General features: G+C 47.7%; 1 pseudogene; it reads left to right on the forward strand.

The window, feature by feature from the left end:
* Window positions 1-15,957: 15,957 nt before the first annotated feature.
* LOC120992983 lies at window positions 15,958-16,138 on the forward strand (annotated as a pseudogene).
* The last annotated feature ends 3,980 nt before the right edge of the window (window positions 16,139-20,118 follow it).

Raw genomic sequence — 20,118 nt, forward strand, 5'->3', positions numbered from 1 at the left:
AAACGGGAACAAAAAGCTTTCCAAAATTTAGAAATAAACTGGGTTCCCCCGATCCGAAACAACATCGGAAGGGACCCGGTGAAGCTTCACGATTTCACTGATGAATACCTGAGCAAGAGTCTTAGCATTAGGTAGTGCGGGTAACGCAATGAAGTGTACCATTTTGCTAAACCTGTCCACTACTACCAAGATAACTGTTTTACCCGCAGACAAAGATAAGTCAGTGATAAAATCCATTGACAGATGTGTCCATGGCCTATTGGGAATGACAAGTGGCAATAAAGACCCTGCAGGACGTGTATGAGAGACTTTCGCGCGTGCACAAGTAGAACAAGAAGACACAAAATCCATTACATCCTGACGCAACCTTGGCCACCAAAAAGGACGAGACAATAGTTCCAAGGTTGCTTTACTACCCGGGTGCCCAGCAAGTGCCGAATTATGATGTTCCTTTAATAATTCGAGACGCAGGTTCAACGGTACAAACAATTTCTCTGAGGGGCAAGAGACCGGGGCGTCCCCCTGGGCCTCTAACACCTTCCCCTCCAGAACAGAGTGTACCGCAGAGACAACCACTCCTCTTTGTAGAATGGGTACCGGATCACTTACATTACCCCCTCCAGGGAAACAACGCGATAATGCATCTGCCTTGGTATTTTTTGCCCCAGGACGATAGGTAATCACAAAGTTAAACCTGGTAAAAAATAGCGACCACCTAGCTTGTCTAGGGGTGAGACGCTTAGCTGATTCGAGGTACAGAAGGTTTTTGTGGTCCGTAATCACAGTGACGGGGTGGATTGCCCCCTCTAAAAAGTGACGCCATTCTTCAAACGCTAGTTTAATAGCTAATAGTTCCCTATTGCCAATATCATAGTTCTTCTCTGCTGCAGATAGTTTTTTAGAAAAGAAAGCACAAGGACGCCATTTGCCAGGAGACGGACCCTGAGACAGCACAGCCCCCACTCCCACCTCTGACGCATCTACTTCAACAATAAAAGGCTGGGAGACATCAGGTTGGATTAGTACAGGTGCCAAGGTAAACCTCTCTTTTAGAGAGGAAAAAGCAATTTTAACGGCGTCAGACCATTTAGAAAAATCAGTCCCCTTCCTAGTCATGTCAGTAAGGGGTTTTACAATCACCGAATAATTTTTAATGAATTTTCTATAGAAATTTGCGAAGCCCAAGAACCGTTGCAGTGCTTTGAGGTTCTCAGGAAGATCCCAATCTAAAATTGCCTGGACCTTCCTAGGATCCATACGGAAACCTGAAGCAGATAATAAATACCCTAGGAACTGTATTTCCTGAACGGCGAAAACACACTTTTCAATTTTAGCATATAATTTATTCGTCCGTAGGACCTGCAGTACCTGTCTGACATGCACCTCATGTGTTTTCAGATCCGACGAATAAATTAAAATATCATCTAGGTATATCACCACAAACCTGCCGATAAGATGACTAAAAATGTCATTAACGAAATGTTGGAAGACAGCAGGAGCATTGGTCAGACCGAAAGGCATGACTAGATTTTCATAATGCCCCTCAGGGGTGTTAAAAGCTGTCTTCCACTCATCCCCTTCCTTGATACGAATCAGATTGTAGGCCCCCCTAAGATCAAGTTTGGAGAACCACCTAGCACCCGCAATCTGATTAAACAGGTCAGGAATGAGAGGAAGAGGGTATGGGTCTCGGATGGTTATCCGGTTTAATTCGCAAAAATCTAGGCAAGGACGCAGGCCCCCATCTTTCTTTTTAACGAAGAAAAACCCTGCAGCCACGGGTGAAGAAGAGGGTCTGATGTGTCCCTTAGCCAAGCTCTCGGAGATATAATCTTTCATGGCTTGTCTCTCTGGACCCGAAAGATTATATAACCTGGTCTTGGGTAATCTTGCACCGGGAATCAGGTTAATCGGGCAATCATAAGGACGGTGAGGTGGTAACTTCTGACAACCCTTTTCAGAAAAAACGTCCTCAAAGTCCGAAACAAATGTGGGTAGGGTAGCTATGGAGGCGACTAAGCAATTGCTATTTAAGCAATTTTCTCTGCACTGCTCACTCCACTCCAATATCTCCCTGGCCTGCCAATCCACCACTGGATTGTGCGCTACCAACCAGGGAAGACCCAACACCACCGGAGTGGGAAGCCCCTCCAGAACATAACATGAAAGCAACTCGTTATGGTGGTCCCCTACCCGAAGGTGTAAGTTATGGACAATGTGAGTGAGGTTTCTCTGAGACAGAGGAGCAGAATCAATAGCGAATATGGGAATAGGTCTCTGTAGCGTACAGAGAGACAAACCCATAGTGTGGGCAAAATGGGCATCTATCAAATTTACTCCTGCTCCACTGTCTAGGAAAAAAGAAATAGTCTCTGTCTTAACGCCAAAAACAACAACCGCTGGCAACACAAATTGCGATGTTCGTATGGAGGAAACGTATACCCCCCGGCTGACATCCTCCACACAGCCTGGGGTTAGTAGTTTTCCGACGGTCTTTTGTTTTTGAGGAAGGAAGGACAGACATTAATAAAATGACCCCTCTCCCCACAGAAAAAACAAACCCCACGCCTACGGCGAGCCTCAGGAGGATGGACCTGACGAGTAGTTCCTCCTAGCTGCATAGGCTCGTCTAAGTCCGTACAGACTAACTGCTGCTTAAGAGGGGTTACCAATTGCTCCGGATTTTTCAATCTGTCCCTAAGACGTCTATCTATTCTGCTAGAAAGGGACATCACCGCATCAAGGGAAAAGGGAGTCTCATACAGCGCAAGCGCATCCTTAATCCTTTCAGATAACCCAGAGCAGAACTGACTCCTGAGAGCCGGGTCGTTCCACTTGGTATCCGTAGCCCACCTACGGAACTCTGAGCAATACTCCTCTACTGGCCGCTCTCCCTGTAGGAGTCTCCGTAATTTTGATTCAGCCAGTGCGACTCGGTCAGGGTCGTCATATATGAGACCCAAGGCCCCAAAAAATTCATCCACTGACCGGAGAGTCTGGGAATCAGTGGGTAAAGAGAACGCCCAGGATTGCGGGTCCCCCTGCAGCAGGGAAATAACAACCCCCCACCCGCTGTTCTTCATTACCAGAGGAGTAAGGGCGCAGTTTAAAATATAATTTACAGGCCTCACGGAACGTCACAAATTTGTCCCTTCCCCCAGAAAATCTGTCAGGAAGAGCAACCTTGGGTTCCGCAACAACCTGGTTACCTGTAGCAACCGCTGGGCTTGCGGTCTGTTGCAATTGCTGCTGTTGCTGGAGGACCGACGCCTTCAATCCTGCCACCTCCAAAGACAGGCCTTGAAGTTGCTTTGACAAAGCAGCAATTGGATCCATACTGGATTCTAAGTAGGTAGAAAGAAAAAATATAATTTTTATTTTTATACCTACACAAAATAAGGGCCAGATATAATGTAATGACCGGCGTCACGCAAAGGGAGGGAAATGGGAAGGCCCTGTCCAAGGGAGAGGGAAAGGTGGTGACCCCTGACTCACCTTGCGGCTGGCACCTGACTGCCCTGACGTCCCTAGACGGGTTCCTCACCCGTACGCCGATCACGTGCCTAAACCCTGGCTTTCCCTAAGATGAGCCCTGTGTAGTGAACGGGGCAGTGGGATCACTAGTCCGCACCACTGATATAATCCCAGGTGGGCGACAACAGCAGACCACCAAGGCCCAACAGGGATCCGGAGGGTAACATTCTGGAACAACAACCAGGGAACACAGCTACTCAGCTCCAGTGGGTCAGTATAGAAGTCCAGGCAGGAAGCTCTATATCTGGCAACCAGAGAAGTGGGAGATGGGAATATAAGGAGGTTGGGATTGCTGGACAAGAAACAGCTGAGGAGGAGAAGCTACGAATCCCTGAGTGAGCCAAAAAGGATTGCAAGGCAAACCCAGAAAGCTACCATTACCAAACAGCACTGTCTTTGTCCATCGAACGTGCAGCCACCCGCTGCAACTTCCTGACTCCGGGTATAACGGAGTCAGACATGGCTCTTGACACCCTCGTGACAGGCCCAGTGACATATTGTTTATTTAGCAGCAGCATGAGGAGACAATAGAGTGGCAAGGTGACATAGTGTGGAGGTGGCACCAGAATGAGGAGGCCACAGACTGTCAAAGTGACATAGTGTTGAGTTAGCAGCAGCATGAGGAGGGCACAGAGTGGCACAATGACAGAGTGTGGAGGTGGAAGCAGCATGAGGAGACCACAGAGTGGCACAATGACAGAGTCTGGAGGTGGCAGCAGCAGCATGAGGAGGCCACAGACTGACAAGGTGACATAGTGTGGAGGTGGCAGCAGCAGCAGCATGAGGAGGCCACAGACTTGCAAGGTGACATAGTGTGGAGGTGGCAGCAACAGCAGCATGAGGAGACCTGAGTGGTGAGGTGGCAGCAGCATCAGGAGACCACAGATTGACCCAGTGACAGAGTGGGGAGGTGGGTGGCAATAACAGTACCCGCTGACGATGGTGGGTTTAAGAAGGAGCACTTGGCATCAGGTGGGTGGCAGCATCAGTAGAAATAGTAGCTGAGGCAGGTAGCCAGAAGAAACCGGTCTCTTTTGTCAAGGTTGGGTGAGACAGCATGGATGATCTAATCCAGTGATGCCCAACCTACGGCCCGCGGGCCACATCCAGCCCACAAAGCTGTGTCATGCGGCCCATGCAGTGCCCGAAGGCGGAGCTTGTGCACAGTTGCAGAAGAGATGTGCCTGCACCGCCATTCCTAATTATACTGTGGGGCAGTACTATTATTAGTTTTGTGGCGACTGAAGACCCCATCTCCCCACCAAAAAATCTGGCCAGTCAGGAGGGGCAGTCAGAGCCTCCCTGATATACTGCTCAAGGAATGCAAAAATAAAACTAAAGGGGCAGTAGACTCAATAAAACTTCGCTTTTAATTATAGGAGATAAAAAAGCCCCTACTTACGCACAACGAGTAAGACGTGCCCTCTCACGAGATATATGAGAGAGCGGAGACAAAGACAATACATACAGAAATATCACTAGGGGAATGGACAAGTATCACGTGGAAGGTCGGGCGGGGGGGGGGGGGGTGTAAGTATGTACTACCCACTAGCCCTAGTACCTCCCTACTTGTCCTATTACACCCTAGAAAGTGTATCCAAAGGACGGGGTCCAAAAAAGCCCCGCAAGGGGTGGCCCAGACAGGAACTCTGATCCTGAATAGGAAGCCCTAGTGAGGCCCTGGTCAATGTTGATTGACAGAGGAAAAAAGAGTTCACACTTTGGAACAATACACTGGTAGGAAAAAAACAAAAAATGAGTATAGCACCACCTCAAAAACCAATAAAGATCAGAATGGGGAAATACTCAAGTGTCCCGACAGTCAACATCTTAGCAGACACCACCACCCTGGGTCTCGCCGCGTAGTGTGCCTACAGCCACCCCTGACCGCAGCCATCAGTGAGCTTAGTCACAAACTGACTTCAGCGAACGCATAGGTCATTCCCTGCCGAAAAGACCATTAGTCGCCAGGGATAACCACCGTCTAGCCCCGTGTCCCCTGAAGAGTCCTGGGGCTACAACTGAAGAAACGCGTCGTGAGAGGGCACGTCTTACTCGTTGTGCGTAAGTAGGGGCTTTTTTATCTCCTATAATTAAAAGCGAAGTTTTATTGAGTCTACTGCCACTTTAGTTTTCTTTTTCCCATCTCCCCACCACCTCTGGACTCTCAGGCAGGCATCGAGTTATCCTTGGGTTAACTATGGGTCCCGCCGCACTGAACACCCTCTCTGATGCCACACTACTGGCCGGGCAGGACAGCTTTTCCAGGGCAAACTCGGCCAGTTGTGGCCATAAATTCAGTTTGGCTGTCCAGTAGTCCGGCGGATATTCAATGTGTGGTGGCAGGGTGGAACGAGAGCGCAGAGGGCCCCCCGGTCACACCTGCGAGAGGATGAACAATGGCGCAGATACGCAGGGCCAACTGACTACATAGGATGTCTCTATAGTAGTTCAGTTTGTCCTCCCTCTCAGTGGGTGTAAAAAAGGCACCCATTTTGGACCAGTAGCGAGGGTCCAACAAGGTGGAGAGCCAGAAGTCATACCCAAGCAATTGAGCATGCAGCGGGCCATTTGCGCAAGTGACTCGGAGAGACTCCCTGCCTCTATCTCTACTGCATACTGCCACTGTGTGCCTGGGTCATCTGCCTCGTCTTCCTCATCTCCCTCTTGCTCCTCCTCCTCCTCTCCTGTCACCTGTGTAAAAAAGCCACCCATTACGCTACACATTGCTGGTGCTCCAATGTCCTCCTCCAGTTCAGCCCCCACAGGGCTCATGTGGCTGTGAGATGTAGGTGCCACGTCTCCAGTCACCTGGCCAGCCAGATTTACCAGCATCTGTTGCAGGATATGAAGCATTGGAATGGCGTTGCTTATATCGTAGTCCTGGCGACTGACAAATAACGTGGCATCCTCAAAAGGCCTGAGCAAACGTCAGGTGTCACGCATGAGCTGCCACTAGCTGACATTGAAGTTACACAGGAGAGTACTCCTGTCCGCTTGGATCATCAAGAAATCCTTAATGGCCTTTCTCCGTTTGTATAGTCGGTCCAACATATGGAGGGTGGAATTCCAATGGGTGGAAACGTTGCATATCAGCCTATGTCGGGGGACCCGGTTTTGCCGCTGCATCTCAAGGAGGTTGTGCTTGGCAGTGTACAAGTGGCTGAAGTGCATGCAAAGTTTCCTGGCCATTTTTAGGATGTCTTGCAGATGGGTGGAAGACTTCGGGAACCACTTGACAACCAGATTGAACATGTGCGCCATGCAGGATGCATGGCTCAGCCCTCCTTGATACAGCGCCAACACCATGTTCTTCCTGTTTTCGGTCACCATGGTTCCAATTTTCAGTTGTCCAGGAGAAAGCCAGGATTCGATTGCTTGATGAAGGACACAGAACAGTTCCTCCCCTGTGTGACTCCGTTCACCTAGGCAAACGAGGTGTAGAACAGCGTCACACCGCTGTGCGCTGCACATGTGGAATGCTGGAGGAGCACTTTGAATTGTCTCTGCAGTGGAGGCTGAGGACATGGTGGTTGATGAGGAGGCAGAGGCGGACATTGTTGCAGGACCAAAGGCGTGAGAACGTGGAGGCAGAAGTGGCGTCACCTGGCCAAGTTGCTGGTTTGGCTGGGCAGGAACCACATTCACCCAATGGGCCGTAAAGGACATATATTGTCCTTGACTGTAGTTACATCTCCGCATGTCGGCGCTGCCATGCACTTTTGCAGACACCGACAGGCTCAAATACTGGCCGAACTTCTGTTCTACATATTTGTGCAGGGCTGGTACTGCATTTTTGTCAAAGAAATGGCAGCTTGGGACTCTCCACCTCAGCTCGGCACAAGCCATCTGTTCTCTGAAAGGTGCAGAGTCAACCACTTGGAGAGGGAGGGACTGCAGCACCAGCAACTTGGCCAGGAGCACGTTCAGATTCTGTGCCGTTGGATGAGTGCACACATATGGTTGTCTCTTGGCAATTGCTTCGGTGATCGATTGCTGAGGAATGACTGACGAGGAGTAGAAGGGCGAGGAGCAGGAGCATCAGGACCGGTAGATGATGGGAAGGACAGACAGCTCCCTTTGGATGAGGTGGTTGAGCCTTGACTGCCTGAAATCGGGTGCGTGCCACTGGGTGATTCAGCGGTTGCTGCGGCAGGCTGGACCACCACTTTGGAGCCACAGTTCTCTCAGGCCACTTTATCGTGACGCTGCATATGTTGATGAAGGGCCGTGGTGCCAACATTGGCACCCTGGCCACGCTTCACCTTCTGCCCACAGATTCGGCAAACTGCCATGTTCACCTCCTCTGGCAGCTTAACAAAAAACTGCCACACTGCCGAGTAGGTGATTTTACCCCCAACACTCCGCACTAACTGACTGCTACCACCGCTGCCTCCGTGAACCCGTGCACCACTACTTTCCAGGCAGGTAGGCTCCTGCGAAGCGGGTAGTCTACTCCAGGGACGTTTGACTCCCGACCTCCCACTGTTGCCACCCTGCTGACTCCCGGCCATGCTATTGACCCCCTGACTCCGCCGCTGCCTCATGCGCAAGCTGCCACTCTCTTTTCCCGATGATGATGAAGCCCCTTCGTCATCTGGATCCCAATTGCGATTGGCTACATCATCATCGAGTACTGTCTGCACGTCACTGATGTCCGCCTCAATGGTCTCTGAGCCAGGACCCTTACTACTCGCAACACCAGCTTCCACTCCACTCTCCTCATCACTACTTGCCTGCCCACCAGAGGAAGTGGCGGATGTCTCCTCCAAATCTTGGCTGGGCAGTAGCTGCTGACTGTCCTCTAGTAGCTCGTCCTCGCTGTATAGTGGAGCTGAGCCCACAACATATAATACTTCTCTGGCTGAAGGAACAGAAAAGGACAGAGGCAGGTTGAGGACAGGTGAGGGCACAGGGCCTGCTCCCGGACCATGCCAACTAAGGGTTGTGTCTGACAAACCCACTGATTCTTGGCTGGGATGTCTGATGTCACTTGGGACAAAGTGAATGACCGAGTCAACCATTCAAGAACCGTTGGGTTGCTGGTCAAGACACGACCGCTAGATGACACCGGGAGCTCAGGCCTCTCGAAGTGACCCATGCTGCCACACCCCTTACTCTGCTGCGACCTGTGCCTGCGCCAGAAACATTTAGGCCTCTGCTCCTCCCCTGTGCAGGGCCTGTCACTTCTCTGTCTGACATACTGTTAGATCAAATAAGTAAATTAAAGAGGACCTTTCATTACAATAAAAAATCTAAACTAAGCATACAGACATGGAGAGCGGCGCCCAGGGATCTTCCTGCACTTACTATTATCCCTGGGTGCCGCTCCGTCCTCCCGGTATAAGCTCCGGTATCCTCAGATTTTTGGCTCAACTGGGAGGAGCCTGCCGGTGTCTCCTGCAGGCTATGAGCTGAGCGCTGCGATTGGCCTGCGCTACAGCCTGGGACAAGGAGACGCCGGCAGGCTCCTCCCAGTTCAGTCAAAAATCTGATGATACCGGAGCCTATACCGGGAGAACGGAGCGGCGCCCAGGGATAATAGTAAGTGCAGGGAGAACCCTGGGCGCCGCTCTCCATGTCTGTATGCTTTTTTTTTTTTTTATATAAATCCTTATTGTTATTTCAAAAATTCATTGTAATCACCAACCATATTAATTATTTTTACATCATGAGACAATATAAATACAATTTATAAGTTACACACCCAATTACCCCCAATGCATGTTGTCGAGAAAAAAATAAATAAAAAATAAATACAAAATAAATACAAAATAAATTTAAAAAAATTCCTTTGTTTTGTCTTTTTTTCCCTCTTTGCCTCCCCCCTGCGCCGCCTCCCCACATGCCCCCCGAACCATCTCCTAGTTCTTTAATCAATTTAACCACTTCTGCCATAATCTAGCAAATCGAGTTTTTTTCTTTATCGATACCAGAAGGAATTCTTCTCTAATTAACTAAATCCTAGCAGAATTCTCCCACTCCTTAGCCGTAGGTGACACACTACTGCCCCAATGTCCAATAATACATCTCCTGGCCTGAAACAAGAGTTGGCTGTTATTTCTCGATGGTTTACGTTATCAATCCCATGTATCACTCCAAAAATGCATATTTCGAACTGTACCGGAACCCTAAGGCCCCTTTCACACGGGCGAGTTTTCCGCGTGGGTGCAATGCGTGAGTTGAACGCATTGCACCCGCACTGAATCCGGACCCATTCATTTCTATGGGGCTGTGCACATGAGCGGTGATTTTCACGCATCACTTGTGCGTTGCGTGAAATTCACAGCAAGCTCTATTTTGTGCGTTTTTCACGCAACGCAGGCCCCATAGAAGTGAATGGGGCTGCGTGAAAATCGCAAGTGCGGATGCGGTGCGATTTTCACGCACGGTTGCTAGGAGACGATCGGGATGGGGACCCGATCTTTATTATTTTCCCTTATAACATGGTTATAAGGGAAAATAATAGCATTCTAATTACAGAATGCTAAGTAAAATAGGGCTGGAGGGGTTAAAAAAAATAAATACATTTTTAACTCACCTTAATCCACTTGTTCGCGCAGCCATGCCGGCTGCGCGAACAAGTGGATTAAGGTGAGTTAAAAATCTCTTCTGTCTTGTTCTGTGAGTATTAGGACCTGTGATGACGTCACTACGTTCGTCACATGATCCATCACCATGGTAAAAGATCATGTGACGGACCATGTGATGAGCGTAGTGACATCATCAAAGGTCCTATTCCTCACAGAACAAGACAGAAGAGATGCCGGCTGCGCCAACAAGTGGATTAAGGTGAGTTAAATTATTATTATTATTTTTTTAACCCCTCCAGCCCTATTGTACTATGCATTCTGTATTCAGAATGCTATTATTTTCCCTTATAACCATGTTATAAGGGAAAATAATACAATCTACAGAACACCGATCCCAAGCCCGAACTTTTGTGAAGAAGTTCGGGTTTGGGTACCAAACATGTGCGATTTTTCTCACGCGAGTGCAAAACGCATTACAATGTTTTGCACTCGCGCGGAAAAATCGTGCGTGTTCCCGCAACGCACCCGTACATTTTCCCGCAACGCCCGTGTGAAACCAGCCTTAGTAGGTGGTCAATTGAGGGTTAAAAAATTAAAAATAATTAACTCACCTTCTCCTCTTGATCGCGTAGCTGCCGGTCTCTTCTTACTTCTTTAATCATGAGCTGCCGGCTAAAGGACCTGTGGTGATGTCAGATCACATGGTCCAATCACATGATCCATCTCTGAGGAGAAGGTGAGTTAATTATTTTTTAACCCTCAATTGACCACCTACTAAGCATTCTGTATTTAGAATGCTATTATTTTCCCTTATAACCATGTTATAAGGGAAAATAATACAATCTAAGTTTTTATCGCGTGGGTGCAATGCGTATTGCACGCTTGTGATAAAAAACTGACTGTGGTACCCAGACACGAACTTCTTCACAGAAGTTCAGGTTTGGGTTCGGTGTTGTGTAAATGTTATTATTTTCCCTTATAACATGGTTATAAGGGAAAATAATAGCATTCTTTAATACAGAATGCATAGTAAAATGGCGCTCGAGGGGTTAAAAAAAATAAAAAATTATTTAACTCACCTTAATCCACTTGATAGCGCAGGCCGGCATCTCCATCTGTCTTCGTGTTAGCTGTGTGCAGGAACAGGACCTGTGGTGACCTCACTCCGGTCATCACATGATCCATCACATGATCTTTTACCATGGTGATGGATCATGTGATGGACCATGTGATGACTGGAGTGACGTCACCACAGGTCCTGTTTCTACAATCAGCAAAGAAGGAGACAGAAGGAGATGTCGGGCTGCGCGAGCAAGTGGATTAAAGTGAGTTAAATTATTTATTTATTTATTTTAACCCCTCCAGCCCTATTTTACTATGCATTCTGTATTCAGAATGCTATTATTTTCCCTTATAACCATGTTATAAGGGAAAATAATACAATCTACAGAACACCGATCCCAAGCCCGAACTTCTGTGAAGAAGTTCGGGTTTGGGTACCAAACATGCATTACAATGTTTTGCACTTGCGCGGAAAAATCGTGCGTGGTCCCGCAACGCACCCATACATTTTCCCGCAATGCCCGTGTGAAACCAGCCTTAGTAGGTGGTCAATTGAGGGTTAAAAAATTAAAAATAATTAACTCACCTTCTCCTCTTGATCGCGTAGCTGCCGGTCTCTTCTTACTTCTTTAATCATGAGCTGCCGGCTAAAGGAACTGTGGTGACGTCAGATCACATGGTCCAATCACATGATCCATCTCTGAGGAGAAGGTGAGTTAATTATTTTTTAACCCTCAATTGACCACCTACTAAGTATTCTGTATTAAAGAATGCTATTATCTTCCCTTATAACCATGTTATAAGGGAAAATAATACAGTGAATAGACTGTCATCTTAGCAACCATGCGTGAAAATCGCACCACATCCGCACTTGCTTGCGGATGCTTGCGATTTTCACTCAGCCCCATTCACTTCTATGGGGCCTGCGTTGCGTGATAAACGCACAATATAGAGCATGCTGCGATTTTCACGCAACGGATAAATGATGCGTGAAAATCACAGCTCGTGTGCACAGCCTCATAGAAATGAATGGGTCCAGATTCAGTGTGGGTGTAATGCGTTCACCTCCCGCATTGCACCCGCGCGGAAATCTCGTTCGTGTGAACTCAGCCTTAAACCCATGGAGTGTCTCTATTTTTTCACTTACTTTCCGCCAAAAATCTTGAATCTCTCTACATGTCCAAAGAATATGGACATTATCCACTCCTATCTGTCCACATTTTTTACAACTGAATTCGTTGGGATTATAAAACTTCATCAGATATTTAGGGGAGTAATACAAACGGTATACTATGTTAAATTGGGTGACCCCATGGGAGAAGTTATGTGAAACCCCATTTTTTGCATTTATCACCTTCTCCCAAAACTCAATCTGATGGGGGAAGAACTTCTTCCATTTAAACAATAGGCACTTCGCTGCTCTTTTTTTGTCTTCTGGTATAATAGATCTCGATATATCCTAGATATCAACTTCCTACCCATTTTCAACTTGGATATTTTTTCTATAGATTGTGGGAGGGCGGATATAAGTGTTCCTCTTCCCAAAGACCCCCGAAGGGCTTGTTTCAGTTGTAAATAATAAAAGGACAGATCTCTGTTACCGCTACCGCAAATATTTATAAGATCTAAATATGGAATTATGTCTCCCTCATTCCATACCTGTCCCAATCTATAAATACAATTCTTCCACCAGACCTCTTGTTCGATTAATTTTAGATCTTCAAGATAAATGTTGTCCCACAATAGAGTGTCCACATGCACTCCAGTGTGTGACCACATATCTCTTACCTCCTTCCAGATTTGAGTCCACAACATTTAAAGTGGGATTTTTTTTATTTGCTGTTGTGACAAAGTATTAGCTTCCACCAGTTGGAAAATACTGCAGTTATTTAAATTTTTATTAATCCCTTCTAACATAGCTTTATATCTGTGTGAGTTACTCCAATTTATCATATTTCTAATATGGCCAGATAAAAAATAAAGTTCCATGTCCGAAACCGATAATCCACCCTCTTTCTCTCGAATATAGAGTATTTGAGCTCTAATTCTAGGCTTTTTACCGCGCCATACCAGGTCCGTCCATAGGGAAACTATTCTTTTAAAGATATTCTTGGGGATTATTACTGGCGCATTCCACATAATATAATTCAAGGCGGGTAAGATAGACATTTTCACCAGTGAAATGCGACCTGCCATTGATACATGTAGTTTTTTTCCATACTTGTACTTTTTTCTTTATTTCGTGTATTTTAGGAAGCACATTTAGATGTATATAGTCCTTAGGGTATGGGGTGATCTGAATACCTAGATATTTTACGGGTTCATCTATTTTCTTAATTTCCAATTGGCCCGGTATTACATTATTCAAGGGATCAATTGGGATACAAGCCGATTTAGCCCGATTTATTTTGAGCCCAGCATATTCACCATAGTCATCAAATATCTGGAAAATTTTGGCAAGTGAACCATGTGACCCCACGAATAGCATAATATCAACCGCATATAAAGCTATTTTTTCTTCGTGGGATCCATACCTAAAACCCACAATCTTCCTATCTTGCCTAATCATGTCCGCTAAAGGTTCCATAGCTATGGCAAAAAGTAAAGGAGAAAGGGGACACCCTTGCCTAACACCTCTACCTATGGGTATATTATCAGTATATTCTCCATTTAATATCACTCTTGCAGATATTCCAGTATATAGTAATTTAACCCAAGAAATCAATTTATCACCTATTCCCATTTTTTAAATGTTGCCGTTAAAAAAGGCCACTCTATAGTATCGAAGGCTTTTGAGGCATCTAGGATTAAAATCATCCTTTCACCACTATATGTCGGTTCTACTTGAGTATTTACAAAATATCTGATAATGTTTTCAGTTGTTTTTTTGCCCAACATGAATCCCGTTTGATCCTCATGTATGAGCACGGGCAACACCTCCCTAAGTCTAGCTGCCAATATCTTTGCAAGTAGCTTGTTGTCCGTAATAATCAGGGAGATAAAGCGGTATGAGTCTGGGGAGCTTGGGTTTTTCCTGGGTTTTAAAATAAGAGTAATTAGGGCTTCCCTCAGAGAGTCGGGCAATTTCCCCGACTCTCTTGAGCCAGCCCACATTTTAAGTAAATTCGGAGTCAAAATTTCTCTATATTGGGTATAGACTTCAAACTGGATACCATCAATACCTGGGGTCTTGTTCTTAGTTATCTTTGATAATATTTTATCAATAGAGATGTCGCGAACATAAAATTTTCTGTTTGCGAATGGCGAACGCGAATTTTCGCAAATGTTCGCGAACGGGCGAACCGGGCGAACCGCCATAGACTTCAATAGGCAGGCAAATTTTAAAACCCACAGGGACTCTTTCTGGCCACAATAGTGATGGAAAAGTTGTTTCAAGGGGACTAACACCTGGACTGTGGCATGCCGGAGGGGGATCCATGGCAAAACTCTCATGGAAAATTACGTAGTAGACGCAGAGTCGGGTTTCAATCCATAAAGGGCATAAATCACCTAACATTCCTAAATTGTTTGGAATAACGTGCTTTAAAACATCAGGTATGATGTTGTATCGATCAGGTAGTGTAAGAGTTACGCCCGCTTCACAGTGACAGACCAAACTCTGACAGACCAAACTCCCCGTTCAACGCTCCGCAAACAACCGCAAACAGTCCATTTGCACAACCGCAAACTCCCCATTTGCACAAGGTTGGACACCAAGCTAGCCATGTCCTGTTCCTTGTCCTCACTGACTGTCACGACTATGACTGATCCAGACAGGTCTGGGAGGAGAAGGTCGCAGCGACTTGCTACTCGCGATAGCTTGTGAGTTTGCTCCGTGGTTCAGGGTATGTCATCGGGGTTTTGCATTGTGAACCTTTTTGTCCTGACTAGGAGTTTGTAGGCATCCTTCTCAGGTGAGTCCTGTCTGCCACTCCCAGCTACTATATTAGTTTCAGTTTCACTTGCAGTCATTGCCAGATATAGTCCTTACTTCCAGTGCTATTCTGACCTTTGAAGGAGATCGTTGGACAGTATTGCTGTGGAGCTCTTGTCTGGCGTGGACTGTAGTCATTGGGATCTCTGCTCGTGACTGGATAAGTCTATCTCTGCTGTAGATTGTTTGTTTGTTGCTGTCTTCCCCTGTTGTTCTCCTAGACACGAGTGATGGTGACTAGTGCTCCCATCTGCCTTTCCCCAGTCTAGTCTTGTTAGGGTGACTGAGGATTTAGGCATACTGCTCGCCGCACGGGTTCACACCCCGTCTAGGGTATCAGGGCAGACAGGTGCCAGCTTAGGGTTAGTCAGGGGTGGCCGTTCTATTCCCCATCCGTAGATAGGGGTCCCCCTTCCCCTCCGTCTGGTGCGACACGACTGCTGCTGGGATAGCAGTCGTGACACTGACGTCATTGAAGGTCTCTTCCTCCACCCAGCCACGTGCAACACCAAGGGTCCCTGAAAGGTGACAACAAGCCCCCTGGGACGCCTGCTGTGGTTGGTCCTCCACCTCCTCAAAGCCACCTTCCTCCTCTGACTCCTCTTCTTCAGACTCCTCTCTCTGCATTGCCGCAGGTCCAGCAATCGAAGACGACAAGGCTGCTTCTGGTGGTGATGGTGACCACAACTCTTCCTCTTCATGCTCATCTACGGCCTGATCCAGCACTCTTCGCAGGGCACGCTCCAGAAAAAAGGCATATGGGATGAGGTTGATGATGTTGCCTTGGGTTTCACTGACCAGGTTTGTCACCTCAGCAAAAGGACGCATGAGCCTACAGCCATTGTGCATGAGCGTTCAGTAACGCGGCCAAAAAATACCCAGCTCAGCAGAGGCTTTCCTCTTTTTTTTAAATAAAAAAAAAATCTGTTCTTAACAGTTTAATCTCTGTTTTGTCCTCTATCAGGGGCCGGTGTATGGAATAGATTTTAGGAACCGGGAGATGGAAAAAGATGCTTGGTCGGTCCTCTTACTTCCAATTTGGGGCACTGCACGTACGCCTTGCAAAGTACTGTGCCACCAGATATGGGTGGTGTGTTAAGTAGTACTATTCCTATCAGTTTAATCCCTGTTACGTCCCCTATCAGGGGCCGGTGTATGGAATAGATTTTAGGAACCGGGAGATGGAAAAAGATGCTTGGTCGGTCCTCTTACTTCCAATTTGAGGCACTGCGCGTACGCCTTGCAATGTACTGTGCCACCAGATATGAGTGGTGTGTTAAGTAGCACTATTCCTATCAGTTTAATCCCTGTTACGTCCCCTATCAGGGGACGTGTATGGAATAGATTTTAGACAACCGCAAAGAGTTGTCAATAGTTGACACACTCATGACATAAATTTTATTCCTCTATGCGTCAATCTTGGTGTAGTGATGACTGTGCTCGTGCGCATGTTTGGGAGATTGCAGGCAATGTTTTTTTTTTTTAAGTCTATGGTCGTGCTGAGGTAGTGACAGTTAAGTGACCCAGAAAACAATGATTCTGCATTGTTGGCCTAGTAGGCTTTAATGATCACATTAGATGATCACAAAGAAAATTTATGTTTTTTCTACGCTTTTGGTCTGTTCACAATGAAGCAACAACCTTATCATCTGGGGTGTGCCAACATTGCCAGGTGGTCGCTTCATTGTGATACGCAAGCCCCTTCACCACAACAAGGTAACGATCACGAAGGGGAATTGACACATGTATGTGCCTTTTTTTTGTTTTGTTTTTTCAGCCACAGTGCAGCACCAGAGGCCAGAAAAATTAGGCATGTACACATGCCTGAAAAATTAGGTATTGTTGCAGCCGCTGCTGTAGCAACGGCCAGAAAAATTTATGTTTTCCAAGCAGAAAGTGCACTAAAACATTTTGGCTTGAACCCTAGTTGGTGGCGGAGAAGTCACACAAGTCATCCGGCATGCAGAGATAAAATACAGCAGCGTGTGGACCATTTTTAGCCCAAGGCAGCTCATCTCATCACCAGGCCTTTATTAGTCAAATGTATCGCCCACTGTCAGTCCCTTCGGGATCCATGCCTCATTCATCTTAATAAAGGTGAGGTAATCTAGACTTTTTTGACCTAGGCGACTTCTCTTCTCAGTGACAATACCTTCTGCTGCACTGAAGGTCCTTTCTGACAGGACACTTGAAGTGGGGCAGGCCAGAAGTTCTATTGCAAATTGGGATAGCTCAGGCCACAGGTCAAGCCCAGTAGTCAAGTGGTTCATCGCTCCTCAGAGTGTCGATATCTGCAGTTAAGGCGAGGTAGTCTGCTACCTGTCGGTCGAGTCGTTCTCTGAGGGTGGACCCCGAAGGGCTGTGGCGATGCGTAGGACTTAAAATGCTCCGCATGTCCTCCATCAACAACACGTCTGTAAAGCGTCCTGTCCTTGCTGGCGTGGTCGTGGTAGGAGGATTACTTTCACCTCTTCCCCTGTTAGATTCCCGTTGTGCTGTAACATCACCCTTATACGCTGTGTAAAGCATACTTTTTAATTTATTTTGGAACTGCTGCATCCTTTCCGACTTGCGGTAATTCGGTAACATTTCAGGCACTTTCTGCTTATACCGGGGGTCTAGTAGCGTGGCCACCCAGTACAGGTCGTTCTCCTTCAGCCTTTTTATATGAGGGTCCCTCAACAGGCACGACGGCATGAAAGACCCCATTTGCACAAGGTTGGATGCCGAGCTACTCATGTCCTGTTTCTCGTCCTCAGTGATCTCACTGAAAGTATGTTCTTCCCCCCAGCCACGTACAACACCACGGGTACCAGATAGGTGACAACGAGCACCCTGGGATGCCTGCTGTGGTTGGTCTTACTCCTCCTCCTCAAAGCCACATTCCTCCTCTGACTCCTCTTCCTCACACTCCTCTTCCAGCGTTGCCGCAGTTCCAGCAAGCGATGCTGATAAGGCTGTTTCTGGTGGTGATGGTTACCACAACTCTTCCTCTTCCTCTCCACGCTCATCTACGGCCTGATCCAGCACTCTTAGCAGGGCACGCTCCAGGAAGAAAACAAATGGGATGATGTCGCTGATGGTGCCTTTGGTGCGACTGACTAGGTTTGTCACCTCCTCAAAAGGACGCATGAGCCTACAGGCATTGCACATGAGCGTCCATTAACGTGGCAAAAAAATTCCCAGCTCCGCAGAGGCTGTCCTAGCACCCCGGTCATACAAATACTCGTTGCCGGCTTTTTCTTGTTGGAGCAGGCGGTCGAACATTAGGAGTGTTGAATTCCAATGTGTCGGGCTGTCGCAAATCAAGCGCCTCACTGGCATGTTGTTACACCGCTGGATATCTGAAAAGTGCGCCATGGCCGTGTAGGAACACCTGAAATGGCCACACACCTTCCCGGCCTGCTTGAGGACGTCCTGTAAGCCTGGGTACTTATGCACAAAATGTTGTACAATCAGATTCAACACATGTGCCATGCACGGCACATGTGTCAACTTGCCCAAATTCAATGCCGCCAACAAATTGCTTCCGTTGTCACACACCACTTTGCCGATCTCCAGTTGGTGCGGAGTCAGCCACTGATCCACTTGTGCGTTCAGGGCGGACAGGAGTGCTGGTCCGGTGTGACTCTCTGCTTTCAGGCAAGTCAACTCCAAGACGGCGTGACACTGTCGTATCCGGGATGTGGAATAGCCCCTGGGGAGCTGGGAGGGGGGGGGGGGGGTGCCGTTGATGTAGAGCAAGACGCAGCAGCAGAAGAGGACTCCGCCGAGGAGGTTATGGAAGAGGATGGAGTAGGAGGAGTAGAGGAGGTGGCAGCAGGCCTGCCTGCAAGTTATGGCGGTGTCACCAACTCCTCTGCAGAGCCACGCATTACATGCTTGTCAGCCGTCAGCAGGTTTACCCAATGCACAGTGTAGGTGATCTACCTGCCCTGACCGTGCTTTGCAGACCAGGTATCAGTGGTCAGGTGGACCCTTGCCCCAACACTGTGTGCCAGACATGCCATGACTTCCTTTTGCATAATCGAGTACAGGTTGGGGATTGCCTTTTGTGCAAAGAAATTTCGGCCGGGTACCTTCCACTGCGCTGTCCAGATAGCTACAAATTTTTTGAAGGCCTCAGACTCCACCAGCTTGTATGGTAAAAGCTGGCGGGCTAAGAGTTCCTACAAGCCAGCTGTCAGACGCCGGGCAAGGGGGTGACTTTGTGACATTGGCTTCTTACGCTCAAACATGTCCTTGACAGACACCTGACTGTGGCCAAATGAGCAGGAACTGCTCAAGGCGAGAGACGGAGTGGCGGATGGTTGAGAGGGGGGAAGGAGGACAGCAGTGGCTGATGTGGCTGAAGATGCTGGACCAGGAGGAGGATGGAGGCTTTGAGTTTGTGTGCTGCTTGTACTCATGTGTTGATCCCATAGGCGTTTGTGATTTGAGATCATGTGCCTTTGCAAAGCAGTTGTACCTAGGTGGGTGTTGGACTTCCCACGACTCAATTTCTTTTGGCACAGGTTGCAAATGGCATCACTGGTGTCAGAGGCAGACACACAAAAAAAATGCCACACTGCTGATCTCTGCAATGACGTCATTCTGGTGGTGGCAACAGCATGCGTTGATTGGCGTGCTGTCTGGCTGACCCCGAGTGCCGATGCATGCTATCTGACTGTGCCACTAGCTCCTTGCGACGACCTCCCCCTGCTTCCAACTCGTCTCCCCATCTGAACTTTCCCCCTGTTCTTCTTCTCTTCGAGCGGGCACCCACGTGACATCCACGGACACATCGTCATCATCAACCGCTTCACTTGTATCTGACAACTCAGCAAAGGAAGCAGCAGCGGGTACAACATCATCATCATTACACCGTATGTCCATGTGTGTAATGCTGCCTGACTGAGACATATACCTGTTATCTACATCCTCTGGCAATAATGGTTGCGCATCACTCATTTCTTCCAACTGATGTGTAAATAACTCCTCTGACAGATCAAGTGAAGCAGCTGTGGTGCTAGTGTTGGTGGTGGCGGCAGGCGGGCGAGTGGTAACTTGAGAGGT

Source organism: Bufo bufo, chromosome 2 (assembly GCF_905171765.1).
Source record: "Bufo bufo chromosome 2, aBufBuf1.1, whole genome shotgun sequence".
Lineage (NCBI taxonomy): Eukaryota > Metazoa > Chordata > Amphibia > Anura > Bufonidae > Bufo > Bufo bufo.